Consider the following 19,150-nt stretch of genomic DNA (forward strand, 5'->3'; position numbering starts at 1 on the left):
TCTCAGCTGCCAACAGCTCCTTAGTAAGGCAGTGGGTCTAGGAGAGCATCTCTCCATCTATGCAGGGATTTGGCTGGCTTGATCTTAGGCAGGTAATGCACGTAACCATGGTTGTGAGTTCATGGGTCTAATAACCCTGTTACATCCAGAAGAGAACATTTCACAGGACCCCTTGCATTCTTCTTGGCCCCTCTTCTATGATGTTTCTTGAGCCTTGGAGGTATCCAAAGGTTGATAAACTTGCCCCCCCCCCAATTTAGGGCTGGACCTCAGTCTTTCCTCAGCCATTTGGTCTGTTTTATATCCCTGTGTTGACTGCTGCCCACTCTGTGACACAGTCACATCCAGAGTGACATCTGTCCCCATGTTCTGTGCCTTTAACTTTTAAATGTTTTGTAAATTTGATTTTAGTTATCATTGGACAGTGCTTTTAAAACAGTTTTTGTTTTCTTGTTTTTGTTTGTTTGTTTGTTTTCAGGCTCTGGGCAGATAGCTCATTGGAAAGTGCTTGCCCTACAAGTGTAAGGACAGGCACGTTCTGATCCCCAGAGCTCACAGACAAAACCTGGCAGGCATGGTAGCTGATTGTATCCTATCGCTGAGGAGGCAGAGGCAAAGGATTCCCAGGGAAGCTGCGGTAGTTAGACCAATGAATCAGCAAGCTCTTGGGGTTCAGGAACGGACACTGTCTCAACAAATACAAGTGCAGAACAAGCAGAGGAAGACACCTCTTTGGGCCTCCACATACACAAGCACATGTAAACACACATGCATGTACACACATCATATACACACACAGATGTGTGCCCATACCCATGAGACCAGGAACACACACCACACCACAAACACACACACATGCAAAAACTAAAATAAAAATAAAAAGTTGTGTTTAGTTATTATTATTATTATGATGATGATGATGTTAGGTAAGGAACACCTTATTCCCATCCTGTACTTTTGAAACTTTCTGATGTTTCTCTATGATCACATCCTGGCAGGTCTATGTAAACATACAATCCTTTGCTTTGCTTTTACCAGCCTCTATAAATATCGGTTGAATTGTATTCGTTAATTTTGACTATGATCAAGGTCTCTCTCCTGTGGGTATAATCGGTGTGATAACTAAAGAGAGGCATGTTGGTGCATCCAACCTGCTTACTATCCCATTATTATCCCCAATTTTTCTATATTTTAACTCTACTCCTTAACTCTCCCCATGGTCTCCCCCCCCCCCTGCTCCCCAGTGCAGCCATCGGCTGGTGCATGCATTTATTCTTCTCCTGTCATTTTAATGCCATTTGTCAGGAAGTGGAGGCACCGGATGAATATTCAACCAGCTGTCTCCAACCTCAGTCTCTGTCGTATTTTGTTTCAATCGTAAACACAAGCATCATCTTCAAGTTTCCGTCACAGGAAGCCTGAGCATAAACCCCATCTCGCAGGTTCCAGCACAGAAAGGCTGGGTGTGGAGGTTATTTTTCTAAACACCAAGTTCAGAGAGTGTTTGAAGTAGTTTTGTGGCTCTCTTTGTGGGGCAGAGTCTCTGTCATAAAACATGTCATTTCCATACAAGACTAAGATGGTGTTACCTGCAGTTATTGTCCGATTTCCAGACGTTTGTCTGTCTTCAGTCACTTTCCCGATAACACGCCTTCTATATGGATACAGGTAAGCTCTTCCTAAAAAGACTTCATGGCTCCGTTCTCCTGCTCAGCAGTCCACTTTGCAGCCTGTCTAGAGAACGACATGCAAGTCCTTGGAGAGCATTCATGACTCTTGCCTTCCTGGCCCTCCTTTGCACCTCATTCTTCTCCATGTTCCCTCCCCCAGGCCTTCCCCTCTTCTCTGCAGGCCCTGGTGCAAGTTTGATATTTCCTTCCCTCCCCTATGTACTCTGCTATCCTTGGGGCCCAACACCCCCTTCCCTCATATCTGCCTGGTTGACACATGACTATCTTTCAGAGCTAGATCACACACTGATTTCTCCAACACCTTAAAGCACTAACCCACCGAGGACTAGTTGCTTCTATTTCATGCCCTCTGTGGTTCTTCTGTAACAGTCATCACTGTCCAGCTCCTACTAGATGGAGGACAGTGTGGTCTGGCTCTCCTTCTCACCTCGACGATTCTTCATAAAGCAGGAGTGTCCTTGGCTCATCTCTAGGTTTCCAAGGCCTTCAGAAAAGTCCATGACATACGTGTTAGTTTTTTGTCAACGTGACCAAAGCCAGGGTCATCTGGGAATAGGAAACCTCAATTGAGAAAATGCCTCCATCACACTAGCCTATTGGCAAGCCTGTGGAGTGCTTTCTTGTTTAATGATGGATGTGGGAAAGGACAGCCCACTGGAGATGGTGCTGCACCCTGGCAGGTGGATCTGGAGTGTATGAAAAAGGAAGCTGAGAAAGTCTAAGAACAAGCCAAAGAGCAGGCCAGGGAGCAGCACTAGCCCATGCTCTCCCTGTAAGTTCCTGTGCTCATGCTTCTGCTTTGAGTTCCTGCCTTGGGTTCTCTATGTAATGGACTACAGGCTATAAGATGAAATGAACCCTTTGCTCCAAAAGCTGCTATTGGTGCTTAATCACACTCATAGAAGGAAGACCAGAACAATATGAAAAATATAGAGAAAAGATGTGGCAAAGTAGCATCAGGGTCCTCAATAGGGAGGGGAGGCAGGATCTGGCTGAGCTCAGAAGACAGAGGCTGGGAGTAGTCATGGATTCAAGACCCTGGACTTCCAGTTTGAGCCCAAACCACAGACAGCTCCTTTATTGTCCAAATAAATGTGTCTGAGCAAGTGGCAATCTGGACAGGTTTTCCTTCCAACCTGTGAAGGGCATCCCAGTGGTGAGTGAATGGCCTCTTTTCCTTCAGAGGCCTGGGGCTTATTGACTCTGGCAGCCTATGGGCTGTTAAGCAAGTGGTTATGTTATAATCAGTTTTTACAAGCCTATGCTATATTTAAGGCAATACGTTTCATCTAACTTAAACAGTATAGTTAGCAAAAGTAAACACCACGATAGCAAAATGGTGAACTTAGGAAAGGAAGGCTAGGCCACCTGAGCATCTTTCTTTTTCCCTTGGGATTTCTGCCATCACACAGGGACACACTTGGATTCTATCACCCCTACCCATGTGATCTTCACCTCCCTAAGCTTTCCCCTTTCTGAGAAGATGGTGGTAGAATTTGCTTCATCTACTTCCAAGGTCCCAGTGAAGATCAGGTGGGCACTCAGGCCAAGGAATTTAGCACAGCCCTTACCGCATAGCACGGCATGGCACCTGGTAGCTATTAACTGTGGCAAAGTGGTGGGCTGAGCTATTGTGGACATGTGTCCAGGTGGCCCTGGAAGCCAGGGGTAGGGGCTGATGCAGATAGCAGCTACTTAGAATTCTTTCCAAAGCCCAGCTTGTTGATGCAGTGTTAAATTAAGGCCCATTAATTCATTGTGAAAACAAGCTTTCAAAGAGGCCTGGAATTTGCAGCTTCTCCTCCTGAATTAATGCTGCGTGGCACCACTTTATTTTAAGAATAATAAATGCTAGCTGTACGGTGGAGAAACCCCTGCTGCTGTGTTGGCGGGGTAGCCAGGCAGGGTGGCTGCTGGGTCTGCCTGCTCCCTGGCTGGAAGCTGCAGAGCATTTTCCTGGCAGTGACTCAGCCCAAGGCTACAGCCTCAGCACTCAGTGTGGGTGTGAAATAGGTACAGACGCCATGCTGAGGTGAGCTGGTTGTCAAGATAAGACTGACACAGCCATCTCAGTCCAGGAGTAAGTACAGCAGCCCTGGAAATATCCATGGTGATGAAAGGGAGCTGAGCAAGGCAGAGGAGCTGGCCTTGACTGACCTGGGTCAGAGGTTTGTCTGGAGCTGGAGTTTGGAGTGATGCAGGATAGGTGACCTGGCCCAGACTCTCAGTAGCCCTGTGATTTGCTGTTGAAACTCGGGTCTCAAGAGCAAATTCATAACAGCAGGCATCCAAGCAGAAGCAACAGTGGGAGTGAATCTAGGCCTTACCAGCTGTTCTAGGGTCATTTGACAAGTGGCAAATGATGCTGGAAGACCTCTGAGTTAGAAAGCTTTCAGAGGTTACTTCTTTTGTTTGTTTATGAGGGATGGGGCCCTCAACTCGTGTGTGGGTATGTGGAGGCTAGAAGTTGACTTTGGGTGTCTTCCTCTATAGGGGTCACCTTATGTTTTAAAACAGAGACTATCATTGAACCTAGAGCCTGGTGTTTTGGGTCAATTGGCTGACCAGCAAGGGCCTGGAATCTTCCTCTTTCTCCACCTCCCCCAACACTGAGGCTAGAGATGCACACCATGCTTGGCTTTTATGTGAGTGTTGGGACTCTGAACTTGAGTCTCCATGCTTGTATAACAAGCACTTTTACCCACTGATCCATTTTATTTTGTTTTGTTTTGTTTTGTTTCAGCCTCCATTGTGACTTCTAAAAAAGCTTACTTTGCATCATACATCACTACAGCTAAAAGAAAGTTAGGAAATCTTTTAGTTCAATTGCCAAGTTAAAGAAAAAAAAAAAACCCTAGAATTTGCTTTATTTGTAGCCAAGTTACACATGTGCATAATTCAAAGCGCCTAATACATTTATGTACTTGTTATTAGCATAACATCAGTCCTCTCTGGGCCAGCAAGATGACTCAGCAATAAAAGCACTCGCTGCCAAGTGTGACCCGACTGAGTTCAATTCCCAGAACCTACGGAGTTGAACCAGATAACCAACTCATGCAAACTGCTCTGACCCCTACATGGACAGCATGGCATAGGTACCTCCCTTTCCTCTTACCCACATAAATAAATAAAATGTTTTTAATTCTCCCTTTTGTTCATCTCTGGAGTCATCCTATTTGGCCTTTACATATAATTGATAGGTTAGCTGGGTATAGAAATATAGGTTGGGAATCATCTTCCTTTCAGTACAGACCCTTCTGTTTGGGAATTCACATACAATATTTCCCCCTCTCACTTTTCTTCCTTCTGTCTATTCATTCTAAAACTCTGTTTGTATCTTAGTGTTTGCGACTCCCAGTTCCCTGCATGCTCTTGTAGTCCCTGGCCAACTGTAAACAGAAGGTAGCTTCTTCCTTATCCATGCTGGGATGCAGTTATTGAGGATGATGGGAATGTAACCCTTTCACCTCCCTGCTACCATTCTTCTCTTCCCAATACCGATTTCTCTGATATAACTTTAGGCCTTGGCTTGGGTTTGGAATGTTCCAAAGGCTCCTGTGTGATGCTACTGAGGGATATGGAAACCTGTAACCCATGGGGTCTGGTGGAAGGCCTTCAGGGAATTGGTGGTATACTTTCAAAATCAATTATAAGCCTTAGTTGACACCTATTCCTCTCTTACTTCCTCCAAGTTTCTCTTTTGATCATGCTAGTTCCAGTTTCTTTCACATTAAAGCTTCACTCAAATGCCTAGGAGGCAGGACTCAGTTGTTGCTCCTCTGCTCAGGGAGCTGTACTTGTGGATAGAGATGGTGACTTGTAGGCTTGGAGATAGGTGATCTTTGGGGGACTCTAGGCTTTGTATCTGTAAGCCTCTCCTTCTGGGATTGTCAGAGGACCTACAGAAGTCCATATCTCCATGGTCACACCAAGATGAAATGAGGCAGATAAAGGAGAAGGAGATAGAGGCAGAGAAGGTGTCTGGTGGTTACTTCCTTGTTGCTGTGATCAACACTTGCTATTGCGGATGAGTGAAAAAATGTTCCTCATGGATTCCTGTTTCTGAACATTTGTTTCCCAGATGGTGGTGCTGTTTGGGAAGGCTATGAAGGCTTCAGAAGGTGGAGGCTTGTTGGAGGAAGAGGATCACTGGTGATGTGCCTTGATGTTTTAAAGTCTGGCCAATTTCCTGTTTGCTCTTTAACTGCCTAGGCAATGTATCCAAAAGACTCAAGCTCCTGGAGCCATGTTTTTCTACCATGATGGACTTCATCCCTTCAAACTGTGAGCCAAGATAAATTCTTCCTTCTTTGGGTTGTTTCTTCTTGGGTATTTGGTCACAGCAATGAGAAGGTAAGAAGGCACCTACCACAGGAAACTTAAAGGAGGAAAGATTTATTTTGGACTTATGGTTTCAGAGGGTATAGCCCATGGTTCCTTGCCCTAGGTACTTGGGTAGAACACCATGATAGTGAGAATGTGTGGCAGTGGAGAGCTATCTACTTCATGGTCAACAGAAAGAGGAGGGGAGGGGGAGAAGGGGGAGGAGGAGAAAGAAAAGGTGGAGAAGGAGGAAGAGAAGGTGGAGGAAGAGGAGAAGGTTGAGGAGGAGGAGGAAGAGAAGGTGGTGGAGGAGGAGGAAGAGAAGGTGGTGGAGGAGGAGGAAGAGAAGGTGGAGAAGGAGGAAGAGAAGGTAGAGGAGAAGGAAGAAGAGAAGGTTGAGGAGGAGGAGGAACAAGAGAAGGTAGAATAGGAGGACAAAGACAAAGAAGAACAGAGATCCGTCCTTATTGAGCTAGCTACTTCCTCTAGATATGTTCCACTTCCCAAAGTTTCCATAACCTCCCCAAATAGCACTATTGGCTAGGGCCTAAATATTCAAGCCTGATCCTGTGGGGACACTTCACATCTAGGCTGTAGCACTGTGTCATCTTACACTAATGCTCTCTGTTCCCAACTGTCTTTGGGGCTCTCCACTCCCTCTCTTTTTAATTTCTCTAGTGAGTTGTCCTTTCAGAGGCTAAGCCTTCAGTTCTCTGCAGGGAAGAGCACAGAGACCTGAGATCTCACTTCGTAAACAGACAAACACGGCTCTGTTCCCCCTTGTATTTGAAACTTCATTTCCAGTGTAATATGGAGGTGGTGGGTGGTCTGAGCTGTACACCAGGCTGCTTTCTGACATTCCCTACTTCTGATTTTCACTCTCCAAGTCTTTATTTCAATTACATCCTTTCGTTTAATAAAGACAAGCTATAGAATTATCCCTGAAAGAATGTATTTTTATTGTCTAAGTGGGGTTTGATAAGGAGCAGAGCTAAGCACTTGTGTTTCATTTTCCACCTTCATTTTTAAAAATCACCCAGTATTAGTCACTTTTCTTGTTGCTGTGACCAAGGAGCAGCTGAAGGGAGAGAGGACTTATTTTGGCTCACAGTTAGAGGGAATACAGTTCACCACGGGAAGGGGCATGACTGCAAAGATTGTGGTGGGTTTGGGCAGCTGGGACTCTTTCTCCCATCATATCATGGGAGAATAGGATGCACCCATGTTAAAGAGGGAAGAGAAAACTGATTACAGAAAGTTATCCTTTGACTCCTACATATGTGCTATAGGATGTGTGTACCCATACATATACATACACACAAATCATGTGCACACACAATAACAGTAAAAATAGAAAATAATTTTTAATATTTCATGTTTTTAGATTGTCTCTATAGCTATATAATCTCTCTCTCTCTTTCTTATGATTGGGAATCAATAAACATTATTATAAACACACCCCTCTTTTGCTTGATATTATAAGCCCCTATCCAAGTCACAGAACCCTTTTCTAACATTACTTTAATACTTCATTTTTCTTTATGAAAGACAGCCCAGATCTAATTTTTGGCTACTTGGTTTATTGTATTTTATTTTATGTGTGTGGATGTTGTACTGGCTGGTTTTGTGTGTCAACTTGACATAAGCTGGAGTTATCACAGGGAAAGGAGCTTCAGGTGAGGAAATGCCTCCATGAGATCCAGCTGTAAGGCATTCTCTCAATTAGTGATCAAGGGGGGAGGGCCCATTGTGGGTGGTGCCATCCCTGGGCTGGTAGTCCTGGGTTCTATAAGAAAACAAGCTGAGCAAGGCAGGGGAAGCAAGCCAGTAAGCATCACCCCTCCATGGCCTCTGCATCAACTCCTGTCTCCAAGTTCCTGCCCTGTGTGAGTTCCAGTCCTGACTTCCTTTGGTGATGAACAACAATGTGGAAGTGTAAGCTGAATAAACCTCCCCAACTTGCTTCTTGGTCATGATGTTTTATGCAGGAATAGAAACCCTGACTAAGGCAGATGTGTTGTCCTCTTGTGTGTGTCTGCACAACATGTATGCCTAATGCCCTGGGATGCCAAAAGAGGGCATCAGAGCCCCTCTCCCAGAACTGTAGCTATAGATGGCTGTGATCTGTCATGTGGGTACTGGAATTGAACCCAGGTTCTTCTAGAAGAGTATCCAGTGCTCTTAACTACTGAGTCATCTCTCCAACCCTGGCTGTTTGGGTTTTGTTCAGCAATTTGGGGCAATCATACATAGTAAAAACTGTGGTGAACAAATGTATTCCCAGATCTCTCCCCATCCTTTGTTATTTCCTTCAAGTAAATTCTTAAGAACACTGCCCCGAGGTGACCCCATTGTAATTATTTTGATTTCCATTCTCTAGCTGCCTCTCTGAGAGATTCCATGTGGTTCACCACTAGTGTGACAGAGACTGGCTTATCTACCTTCTCTGAGGTTGATGTTAATCCCTCCCACCGCAGTGGCGCTAAGGTGTGCTGCTCCAGCTTTGATTTGTGTTTGCTGGGTTACTGCCGAGCCTGGGCGTCTCTTCCTATTCCTTAGCTGTGTGTATTTCTTCTTTCTTGAACAGACTTCACAGCAGGTTCAAGATTTATAGTTATATTCAGTTGTGCAGAAACGTAACTGTCTTCATTTTTTATTACTAAACTTAATTTGCTCCGAATTTCCTCCGTTTGCAACTCAGCAGAAACAAACTCACGTTTAACCAAGCGTAAATTCTTCCCGCGGGGTACTTCCGGGTGAAGATAGCCAAGCTCTTTCTTCCCGGCATCCTTTTGTCTGTTTGCTCTCTTTGGAGCTTTGGTCTTTGAAGGATGCCTTTGGTGGCATCTGCTGCTGCTCAGGTCCCCTGCTGTCTTTATCCCTTCCCAGCTCACAGGCTAGAATCTAGACTAGGGCACAAGGTGCCCGAGACGCTTTGAGATCTCCACAATTTGTAGACTCCGTCACACACCTGCTCTATTAAAGCCATCTCATTAGTCCTCCAGGAGGATGACAAGGTTGTCAGTGGGATACACTCAGACCCCTTCTGCTCTGCATTATCAGAGGATAGGGAGTTACCACCTTTGGCTTGAATTCCTTCTTGGCTGTCTTCTAAGAGGATTTAATTTCCTGTTGAGAGGGGAAAGCTAATCTCACAAGTGTCCTTCATCCTTCCTACTCTGCCATCTCAGCCCCACAAGATTTGATCCTTTTTGCCACTCTGGCAGAGGGATTGTTTCTCCTGCAAACCAAAAAGGGCTTTAATGCTTATTGCAGGGAAGTCCTCTCAAGTTCACTTCTAAAATTTGAAATCTGAGAGCAATAAGTTTTCTTTTCTCCCCAACTCAGGTAGTTTGCACACTGGGATAGACATATGAATTAACCTGAGAGCTGTAAAAACCCTGAGGCCCAGGCAGCACCTATGAAGCCAGAACTCCCTGAGCAAGGTCAGGACCATTGTCACTAGGCTAGAATATTCACATATTGATTCCTTCTTTATCCAGGGACAACCTAACCTTAACAGTTGATGTGCTATGGCAATGGTTCTCAATGCTGCAACCTTTGAATACAGTTCCTCATGTTGTGGTAACCCCCCAACCATAGAACTATTTCATTGCTATTTCATACCTGTAATTTGGGTACTGTTATGATGTGTAATGTAAATATCTGATATGCAGTATGTCTGATCCATGACTCCACAGGGATCGCCACTGCTGGTTGAGCTCCACTGTTTCAATGGTTCCTGCACCTGCACGAGAAAGCTACACATCTGCATCTCCTTGGTCGTGGAGTCCAAGGTGGTTCCCAGCTGCCCATGGAGTCCTCTTCAGAGGACTGACAAGCTGGAGATGGAAACTACATTTGGAGTCCTGCTCCAGGAGGGAAAACGGAAAAACAAGACACTGCCCCCAGGTCTTCATTAGCCAGTGTAGGCAGGGAAGGGCTTCCTCTACTGCTGGAGTTTGTCAAGGATCAATATGTTGCAACATATGTTTTACAGCTTCCTGAGGTCTCTGATAAATCTCTGGAGACTCCTTTATTTGTCTTTTTTACCCCCAAGGTTATGATGCCAACTGTTTCCTTCCGTCTGCAGATGCATCCAGGCAGGAGCTCATTTCCATCCCAAATTGGCTCCAGAGGGCGAAGGCTTCTGGGAGATACCAGGTTCCTTCTGCAGGATGAGGTGGGCAGGGCAGGGCAGGCTGTGTGTGTGTGTGTGTGTGTGTGTGTGTGTGTGTGTGTGTGTGTGTGTGTTCCCTTCTGCACACACACTACTCTACACCAGAAAAGGGGTGTCTTTCCCAAACTGGAGAGAGGGATTTGGCTCCTTTCCTCACAGATACACAGTCTTGATATTAGTATGCAATGCAATTGGGTGGAAGAAATTAGGTTCAAGTCCTAACTGTAGGATACTCCTCAGGAGGCAGAGATGACTTGCTGCTGTTATTTCCAGCACCTAGTACACACCAGGGGCACAGGTGTAGATAATAGAAGGCCTTTAACTTGACCAGCTCTGCCCAGGAGCTTGGCCCTTTAAGACTCTGCATTCTTCTAGGGAACTGAGTAGAGACTGTCTTGCTGTTGAAGTATGGTTCAAAACCAGAACCAATGGCATCTGGGTCAGTGGACCAGTATCAATGAAGACCTCAGGAGAAAGACAGTGTCTGGCTGATACCAGGCCACTGATTTCTTACCCAGAACTGTCTGCTGAAGGCCGTGTCTCCTAGGTTCAGATACAATAACAAAAATTTCCAAGCAAGATGATGGCGATTCAGGAAATCTTTGTATTCCCTCTAGTTTGTGGTTGTTGAGGGAGTGGTCATGAACCCAGCATACCTTCAAGGTTTGTTTTTTTGTTTGTTTGTTTTTTGTTTTGTTTTTTAAAATTGGATCTATTTTGAGAGATCCTCAGTATCTGCCTTTTTCAGTTTAGGAACCATTTTTTACCCACGATACCCTCCTGATCTGTGGTTCTCAACTGTCACGTTTACGGAAGAATTCACACAACCTCCAACTCTGGGACACAGAGAAGTGCTCCCAGAGCAATAACCACTGGTAAAACTGGAAGCCATGATGTAACCTTGTCCCCATTTGCTCCTTTGACCTTGGCAGTAAATCAACTTCCCAAAATATAGGCTCTGACTATGGTGGTGACATATATAACAATTAAGAATTGGACTTTGTTCCACTGGGCCTGGTGTGTGTGTGGAGTGACGTGGGCTGTAACAAGGAGGGACACAAGTGAAGGGTTTTATAGTTGTGAGAAAGTAAACAACAGTCAACCAAACGGGAAATGTTTATCGGAGTCTGGCTGGTTTCAGGGAGACAAACAACTAAGTGTTTATGAGACTAAGAGCTTGGAGAGATGGCATATGGTTTTGTCTTAGAAAATCGGGGTGGGGGTGCATCCTCAAGTTTGTTTCAGTTATTTGGGGAAGGATGGTTCTTAGCAATAAGTTTAGTTTTTTGTTTTTAAGGAAATGGTGGGAGACCCTTTATTGCTATTTTCCTGAAGTCTGGAGTTTAGGGAAATGTAGATAATATCATGTCAGTATTTCTGCATACAGAGGCCTAGAGAAGTAAGCTGCAGGGGAGGGAGGGGAAGGGCCCCGTAAAGTTGCAATTTCATAGAAATCACATTGTTTTTACTTGAGTTACATATTAATAAGGACCAATACAAACCACAGGGTTTCCTCAGGATGCTCTTACTTATATTTTACATGGTACAGAAGCATGAGTTTTTCACATCAAAAATTATAATTGCAATGGACACAGTACCATTAGTAATTGGTGTGCAAATTGGTCAATAACAGATGAGAGGGTAGAGGGTGGCAGGCACAGTGCAGACCCTGCAGTCACCCTGTAGCACCATCATGTTTATTTCATAGTTGAAATTGACTGCAGGGCAAGCTCCTTAGACGGTAGTCTATAGACTATATAGGTAGAGCCAACTGGCATGCTTGCTAGAATGCAGGAGCTCACCCAGCAGCTGCTGAATCAGAATCTGAGTTTTGGGTGGGATTAGTAATCTGAACATTGGTCCAGTTCTCTAGACCTTGGTGAGTGGAGTCATGGAAGTCCTTCCTGTCAACAGGATAAAAGCAGTGGGACTGAAACAGTGGGTGAGGACCAGGAGTGAAAGAAGACACATTCCTGATACTGTGAGTGTTTGAGGGCCTGGAGGCAGAAAGGAGCCTAGGACACTTGCAGACCAGACAGAAGTCCCAGTGGCTGGAGAAAGGCTGGCAGGGGAGCAATTGTAGAACTTGAGTTTTCAGCAAGAGCTCTCCAAAGCCAAGCAGTACCTGAAAGGTGGCCCTGGGCATTATTGCATCCATTCTTATGTCATGGTGGACTTGAGTCAGGGTTGCATCAAAGTGAGATTGTACTCCATCGCTGACCCATCACACTTCAAGTGTTCAAACCTAAACTCTCACTCTCCTCCAGCCCTCTACCTGCATATCAGCAGGTCAGAGAGGACCATCACCTACACAAATAATCAGGTGTCCTGGCCCTTGATATTCTCTCCCCCCCCCACCCCCCCCCTTCTTAAGCCATTACCTAAAGACAGATAAGTTCTGTCTCCCCTGGACAATAAATATGTGTATCCTGGTCTCTCTGTCCTCTTCCTTCCCTCCTTCCCATCCCACTTGATCTTCCTAAATTCCTAGATCCTTCTCTGACTCTCCTTTGAAACTGTCCTTAGCACACACAGCTCATGATCCCCAGGTTCTCTGGTCTTGTCCCTCGCTGCTGCCCACATGAATCTACCTCCCATTCCTGCCCAGCCCAGGCCATCCTCACCTCTGGGTCTCTCCACTCCAGCCAGAGCTTACTCTTGACCAACACCTCATTGACTTCAACAACGTATCTGCCATGTCTCCACTCGAGGCTGCTGTTCTGGAAGCATTCCTTGACCTTCTCTAATTCAGCTCAGAGCTCTTGTTCTGTGCTCTGCAGCCCTTTCTTGTGGCTCTACCCCGGGGGTGCTAATCACCACCAACTCCAACTATCTACTCTCAGCCTTTCAGTGAGACCCTGGCTCCTCCTAACTGGCAATAGATAGGGCTTCTTGTGATGTGGCATTCTAAAGCAACTGCTGCAGAAAGTGCTTCACGAGTCATTATCAATTAAGCAAGACTGGCTCTCTATTTCCCCAGGAGTCCTGGCGTAAGAGGCTGGTGACAAGGTTAACATGGCAGCTCTTGGCTGGTGGTCATTCCTTTCTGGGATATTCTTACCCCAGCTCCTCACCATGCACCCCACCCCCTGCCTCTTCATCTTCTCCCCTTTGGCTTTAATGCTTGTGAGGCAATCCAGGATAATTAAGAGAGAGAAGTTTTACTCTGTTTATGGGGCTTTGATCAAAGATTTTAATTAACCTACCTTGTTTTAAGCCCTTAAAAGTTCATTCCCCAGGGCTGTCCATTTGATGATGGGATTAATGCTTCTAGGCTGAGTGGGGAATCAGAAAGCTTCAACAAGAAGCATCTTGTGATTGTCTCATTAACCCTTCCCAAGATGGATGTATTTCAGCCCAACATAAAGGGTTTCTCTAATGGGATCTGCCCCCAGATGGATGGTGTGCTTGGAGTGGTGGAGAGAGTCCTATCACTGGAGCACATGAGCAGATACTAGATGAGGAGGGAGGCTAAAGCTATGAGGAGTCATTTGCATCGCTGATCAGGCAACCTTGCCTTTAGGAACACACCAGCTCTAGGATTCATTGCCTCTCCCAAAGGCCATGTCAGGAGACTAGGGTAGCCCAACTCCCAGAGATACCATCCTGGGGATGTGGTGTGATGCTGCTTGTGTCTGTCACATGTGTGTCACCTTGAGTGTCCTTCGTTATTCCCATCTTCCTTGTTGTTTGCAGAATAGTTTTCTCTGTCTCTGCAATTTCCCAAACAGGCTAGGTGGGCTCTCCAGAGAGCCCTAGAAATCCCCTTTGGCTCTGCCTTCTCAGGGCTGAGATTACAAGTACATGCCAACATATCTAGAATTTTATGTGGGTTCTAGGGGCTGAATTTGAGTTCTTTTGCTTGTAAAACAACCAAGTACTTTCTTGACTGGGTTGTCTCCTCAGATATACTTTTTTGACATTATTCCCTTATGTAGCCCAAACTTCCCTTGAATCCTTCTATCTCAGCCTCCTGAATGTTGTGATAGGCACATGGCACCATATTGAACCTGTATTGCTGATAAGAAGATATAGGTTGAAGGCCAAAATGCCATGAAGTTAGAATCGCTTCAGAAATCACCTTCAGACCAGCACCCACTGCCAGATATTTGTGTGCACAGATGCTGCATGAGACCTGTAGCCCCTGTACAGCCTGCTTCAGAAGTAAAAGACTCGTTGGCCTGAGCAAGAACACATCGCCCACCTCTTCAAACAGCTCTTGCAGAGCCGAGGTCCTGTTCTTCTCAGATACTAGCATCTTAACCGACACAGGTGAAGGTCTCAGAGAGACAATTCCATTTCAGGAACTTGGAGGCAAAAGACTGTGCAGCCAAGTATGCCTGGGGTAGGTGGGTGAGGGGGAATAAGGGGGCAGGATGTTACTGGCCAGGGTTTGCTGGGTTAAGTACTTTAAGTTGACAGTGACCAATGTCATTTTTCCCCATCCTACAGATGAAAGACTCAAGATCCCTTGACCTACAGCTCTCCAGGCCCAATGGGATGAGAACCATGAGGTTTCTGGCTTCTCATGCACTGGACTCTTATCTGTTATCAAATTGTAGACTTTCTCTTGCCTGTAAGGAGTCAAGAAAAGTTCCTTCCTTGCTATCCCTTACAGTTGGCTGAAATGAATGCCCCAGCATTTTCCCCTTCTATGGATCTCACGGGCATCTTTGTTTGCTTAGTTTCTGTGTTTAAGGTAAGATCTCTCAGGTTTTACTGTGCTGCCCAGACTATCTCCAAACTTCTCATTCTCCTGCCTCAGCCCCTGCTACCATACCAGCTTCTCCTTATACTATTACTTTACCAGTCTGGCCTGACAAAATGCCCATTGCAATGCCCAGCCAGTCCTTCAACCTGCAGACTGATATTGTTTCAAAGTGTGTGTGGGGGGGGGGAGGGCACATATTTAATTAGTCTCTATCTTGTGCTCTACCTAGCAGGGACTGATACAATTCACAAATAGATGTTAATTGAAATGAATGGGAATGTACAGCTAGGGTCCCGGAAAGATAAATCGAAACATTAAAGTGTTAATTGACATGCTTTCCTGAGGAGTCCTCATTGTCTGAAGCATGGTGGGGAGGAATCAGGGTCCTCATAAGCTCCTGACCTTTGGATGGCTGTGCACGTGTGACTGCAACTTAACACACATGTTTAACAAATGGAGCGAATGGCATGTTCTTTCCTCTCCCACTGCAATCACTTACAGAGCAATGAACCAGATTCCTGCCAGCTTGGCATGGTCCTCGGGGAGGTGAACACCAGCTGCCCACTTGGTGCCCCAAAGCTGGGTATCCAATTATCCCCAAATGTCTTCAGTGACTCAGAGAAAGGAGCAGCATTTCTTTAGGGATCCCTCTTGGGAGAGGTTTGCCAAGGGTGTTAGATGACAGATCAGACCTTGAACTTCTTCTTCCTATCTGCCTCCAGAAGAAGACAGCCGTGGTCTGGAGAAGAAAGAGAAATAGAAGCAAACTCTCTACATATCCAGGAACTGGGCGAAAGTCCCAGCTTTCCCCAAGCTGCTGAGAAATTCAGGAAAGGAAAATGGGTAGGCTCCATGTGGCAAAGGCATGACAAATTCATTATTTGATGGGGCAAGTGTGACTTACAGCTGGGAGTTGTTTGGGACACTTCTTATTACAGGGTCCATGTTAGCACTTTTTACTGTTGAGAGAATATCATAGATGACTGTGGCTTAAGAAAAAACATAAGTGGGCTAGCTCAGGAATGTCTCCTCTCTACTTCCCTTTCGTTGTCCTGGGTAAACCCACTTACATCCCTGTCTGGAATGGTAATAGGACAGTTCCGACCCCTAGGCTGTGGGGATGGAAGTGGCTGATATGCAGCTTGAGTGCCATGCAGCTGGCACAGTGAGTTCTCAGCTGATTAACACTGTGACCATCACTGTCATGTCCTCTGCCTTCTATGACTGGAGAAAGCTACCCAGAGATGAGCACAGTCAAATCCAACATTTGAGGCCCATGCAAGTTTCCATAGCCAGGATTGAACAATGCATTTGCCCCGGTTTTGAGTTTCAAAGAGGCAAAAGGTGGACTATAAGCAAGTGCTTAGAGCCTGTACAATATGTCTTTAGCAGCTCCCAGAAAGGATACCCTGGGAACTCAAAGCAGAGTGATACAACTTATGTGCAGCAGCTGAACCAGGAGAACTAATAGAAACACAGTTTCCCTGGCCCTGGGGTAATTGGATGAGGCTGCAACATCCACATTTTAAACCAACACCCTCCATCACTTTGATGTGATTGACCCCATCAGTTACAGATGAGCTCCTGCCCATGAGTCGACACCCTCACGGGAGCAACCTCAAGACCATTTGATATCTAATCAGTTTTCCTGGTATCCTTACTCCAAGCTCAGCTTAGCCTTCACCATGAGCATACAATGAGTATTTGGATCACTGATAGAGACGGAGGCTTGATACTGGTCCCAGACAGAAATCCAATTCTGGCCACATACAATGAGTCCTTGGCCAATGCAGTATCTGCCTCTATGAATTTAACCAATTGCAGATTAATACCAAGAACAGACTCTTTGGGTCATTACTCCTTAAACAAAAATGTAACACTTACATTGTATTTCCTATTATGAATATCTCAGAGATAAGCTGAAGTGGGTGGGAAGATGTGTGGGACACATGTGAATATTATGCCATTCTATACAAGGACTATAAGCATTCGTAGATTTTGGTACTTGCAGGTGTGTGTGTCAGGTGTCATAGAACCAATCTCCAGGATACATTGAAGTACAGCTACGCTTTTCTGTGATTCTTACTGACCTCTGCCCATGATAGTAGCCTAAATGTTAGCCATAGTCCCAGGTTAATCCTTAAACACACATGCAGACTACCTCTCATCTTTAAACCTTTGCAAGACCATACCCCACCAGCTGACTCAATATAAAGGGGGCAAAAGAAGGGGAAAGGGCATCTTTGATTCCCTCTACAGCTAGAGACTCAGTTGAGCACCCACATACTGTGTGGGTACTTGCGGTGGGTTATGGAAGCCTTGGAAAGATGAGGACTTGAGGAAGGCCACTCCAGCTTCCCACACTGAGCTGTTTAGTGTGCACTGCGCTTCCCCATTCCCCCAGTGCCTCTCCAGATAACCAAGTCTCTGATTTATCATTCAGAATAAAGCCTCAGGTTCCTACATGGGAAGTGAATGAAGATACCAGAGACATCCCCAATGCTGACACCCAGACCTCTCCTAAATCTGGCTGTCACAGCTTCTAGGGAACCAAGAGGCTAGTGCCAAGCAAGGAGTGCTGCTCTATTTTGTACCCAGGACAACATGGGATATGCTTATCTTTAGAGGAGCCATTTTCCATTTTCTAGTTTTCACTACAGTCAAGACAAGTGATAACAGTCTGACTGTATGGGCCACTGACATAATAGGTTAAAAATCTATCAATACACTGAAGTCTTTCTCAGCTATAGAGACAGCATTGATGCCACCACCACTAGACCCACCCCACCATTACTATTGTTGGGATTACTTTATAAAAAGCATTGTGGGGAACTCTTTATCTAATTTATAGCATTAAGTTTTTAACTCACAGAATAGAAAAAGAAAATCATCATGAAGAAGAGATCAAGTCATGCCTCAGATGGTTTAGGACAAATCTACTTTGAAAGGCACATTAGCCCACACCTTTGACCTTCTGCAAGCCCTCATTCTACCAGCTTCATACACTGTGTATCCCACATTCTACCAGACTAGGACTCTTTATAAGCCATACTCTACCAACCTATGACCTTCTATGAGCCCATACTCCATCAGAGTATGACCCTCTGGTGTTTGTACTCCACCTGCTTCTGAAATTCTGCCCCCTGACCCACTTCTATCTGGCTCACACATAGAGCAGTGGGGAGAGAGGCACACAGAGACACAGACAGAGACAGACAGAGATACACAGAGAGAGGCAAGAATGAGGGAGACAGAGAGTCAGAGAGTGAGGGAGAGGGAGAGAGACTGTACAAGGTTCATGAATTCCTCAGAGAATCTATGGGTTCATCCTTGTTTCAAGAAAATTCCAGAATCTCTCTCACTACCTTTCCTTCACTGGAAGGTCTATCCTCTCCCAGTCTGGTGTGATTTCTTGGTTTCTGACTAGTAAATGTAATAATAATATGATTTAATTAAACATTCTTACCCTGACTCTGCAGCCGTGGTGTGATTTGGGCATACACAGTACTGACCAGTCACTCCAGAGTGGTTGCACCAGTTATGTATCCTACTTATCCAATGTGGGAAAGTAAGTCTCCAACAGACCAACTCTCCATTAGACGATAACAAAAGTCTCGACAAAATATGAGACTCTAGGTTCTGGGGAGTGAAGAAGTAGGCATGTTTTGGAGAGATGTGAAACTTAAAAGAGTGGACTAGCATGAAGGGAGCGTTCTGTTTTCATGATTTTTAGTCTGAGGGAAGGCTTGGAGAGGCCTGGAGAGGTGAGGAGGTCACAGGCTCACTGCCCAGGCTTGCGCCACCCAGAAGTCATGGTGGGGACTGTGGATTTCCTGCTACAACAGAGCTGGTTGTAGACGGTTTTGACAAAGGAGTGTAAAGTCATGTTAACATTTAAATGCAGGGCAGACATAAACCCCTGGAGATGGTGAGGGACACTGGGCTCTAGGGCAGTTAGACTTCTGAGGGAAGCAGGGACTCATCTTCCCCCAAGACAGGAGTAATAGCCCTGCTGTGGTACCCACCTAGCAGGCTGAGTACTGGGAACAGGAGAGAATTTCTATTATCGATTGTTATCTTTTCTTCCATGCAGGATGAAGTGCCCTCATAGACCAAAATAGGAGGAACTTAAAGGACAGAAATAGTAGAGAACCACTTTCTGAGACAGTGACCATCATAGACCACTTTCAGTTGCTATAACAAAATATTAAAGGTCGGATAGTTTATATAAAGAAAATAAGTTGA

At 45.4% G+C, this 19,150-nt stretch overlaps 1 long non-coding RNA gene across 1 annotated transcript in view; it reads left to right on the forward strand.

Moving 5' to 3' along the window:
- 9230020A06Rik (RIKEN cDNA 9230020A06 gene) overlaps nucleotides 1-19,150 on the forward strand; it is a 56,648-nt gene that overhangs the window by 21,522 nt on the left and 15,976 nt on the right. The window contains exons 2-5 of the long non-coding RNA NR_152165.1: nucleotides 4,626-4,786; nucleotides 5,773-6,044; nucleotides 9,716-9,926; nucleotides 10,108-10,197. This is a non-coding gene — a long non-coding RNA (RIKEN cDNA 9230020A06 gene). The remainder of the gene's footprint in view (nucleotides 1-4,625; nucleotides 4,787-5,772; nucleotides 6,045-9,715; nucleotides 9,927-10,107; nucleotides 10,198-19,150) is intronic.

The sequence above is a fragment of the Mus musculus genome, chromosome 11 (genome assembly GCF_000001635.26).
Source record: "Mus musculus strain C57BL/6J chromosome 11, GRCm38.p6 C57BL/6J".
In the NCBI taxonomy this organism is placed as follows: Eukaryota; Metazoa; Chordata; class Mammalia; order Rodentia; family Muridae; genus Mus; species Mus musculus.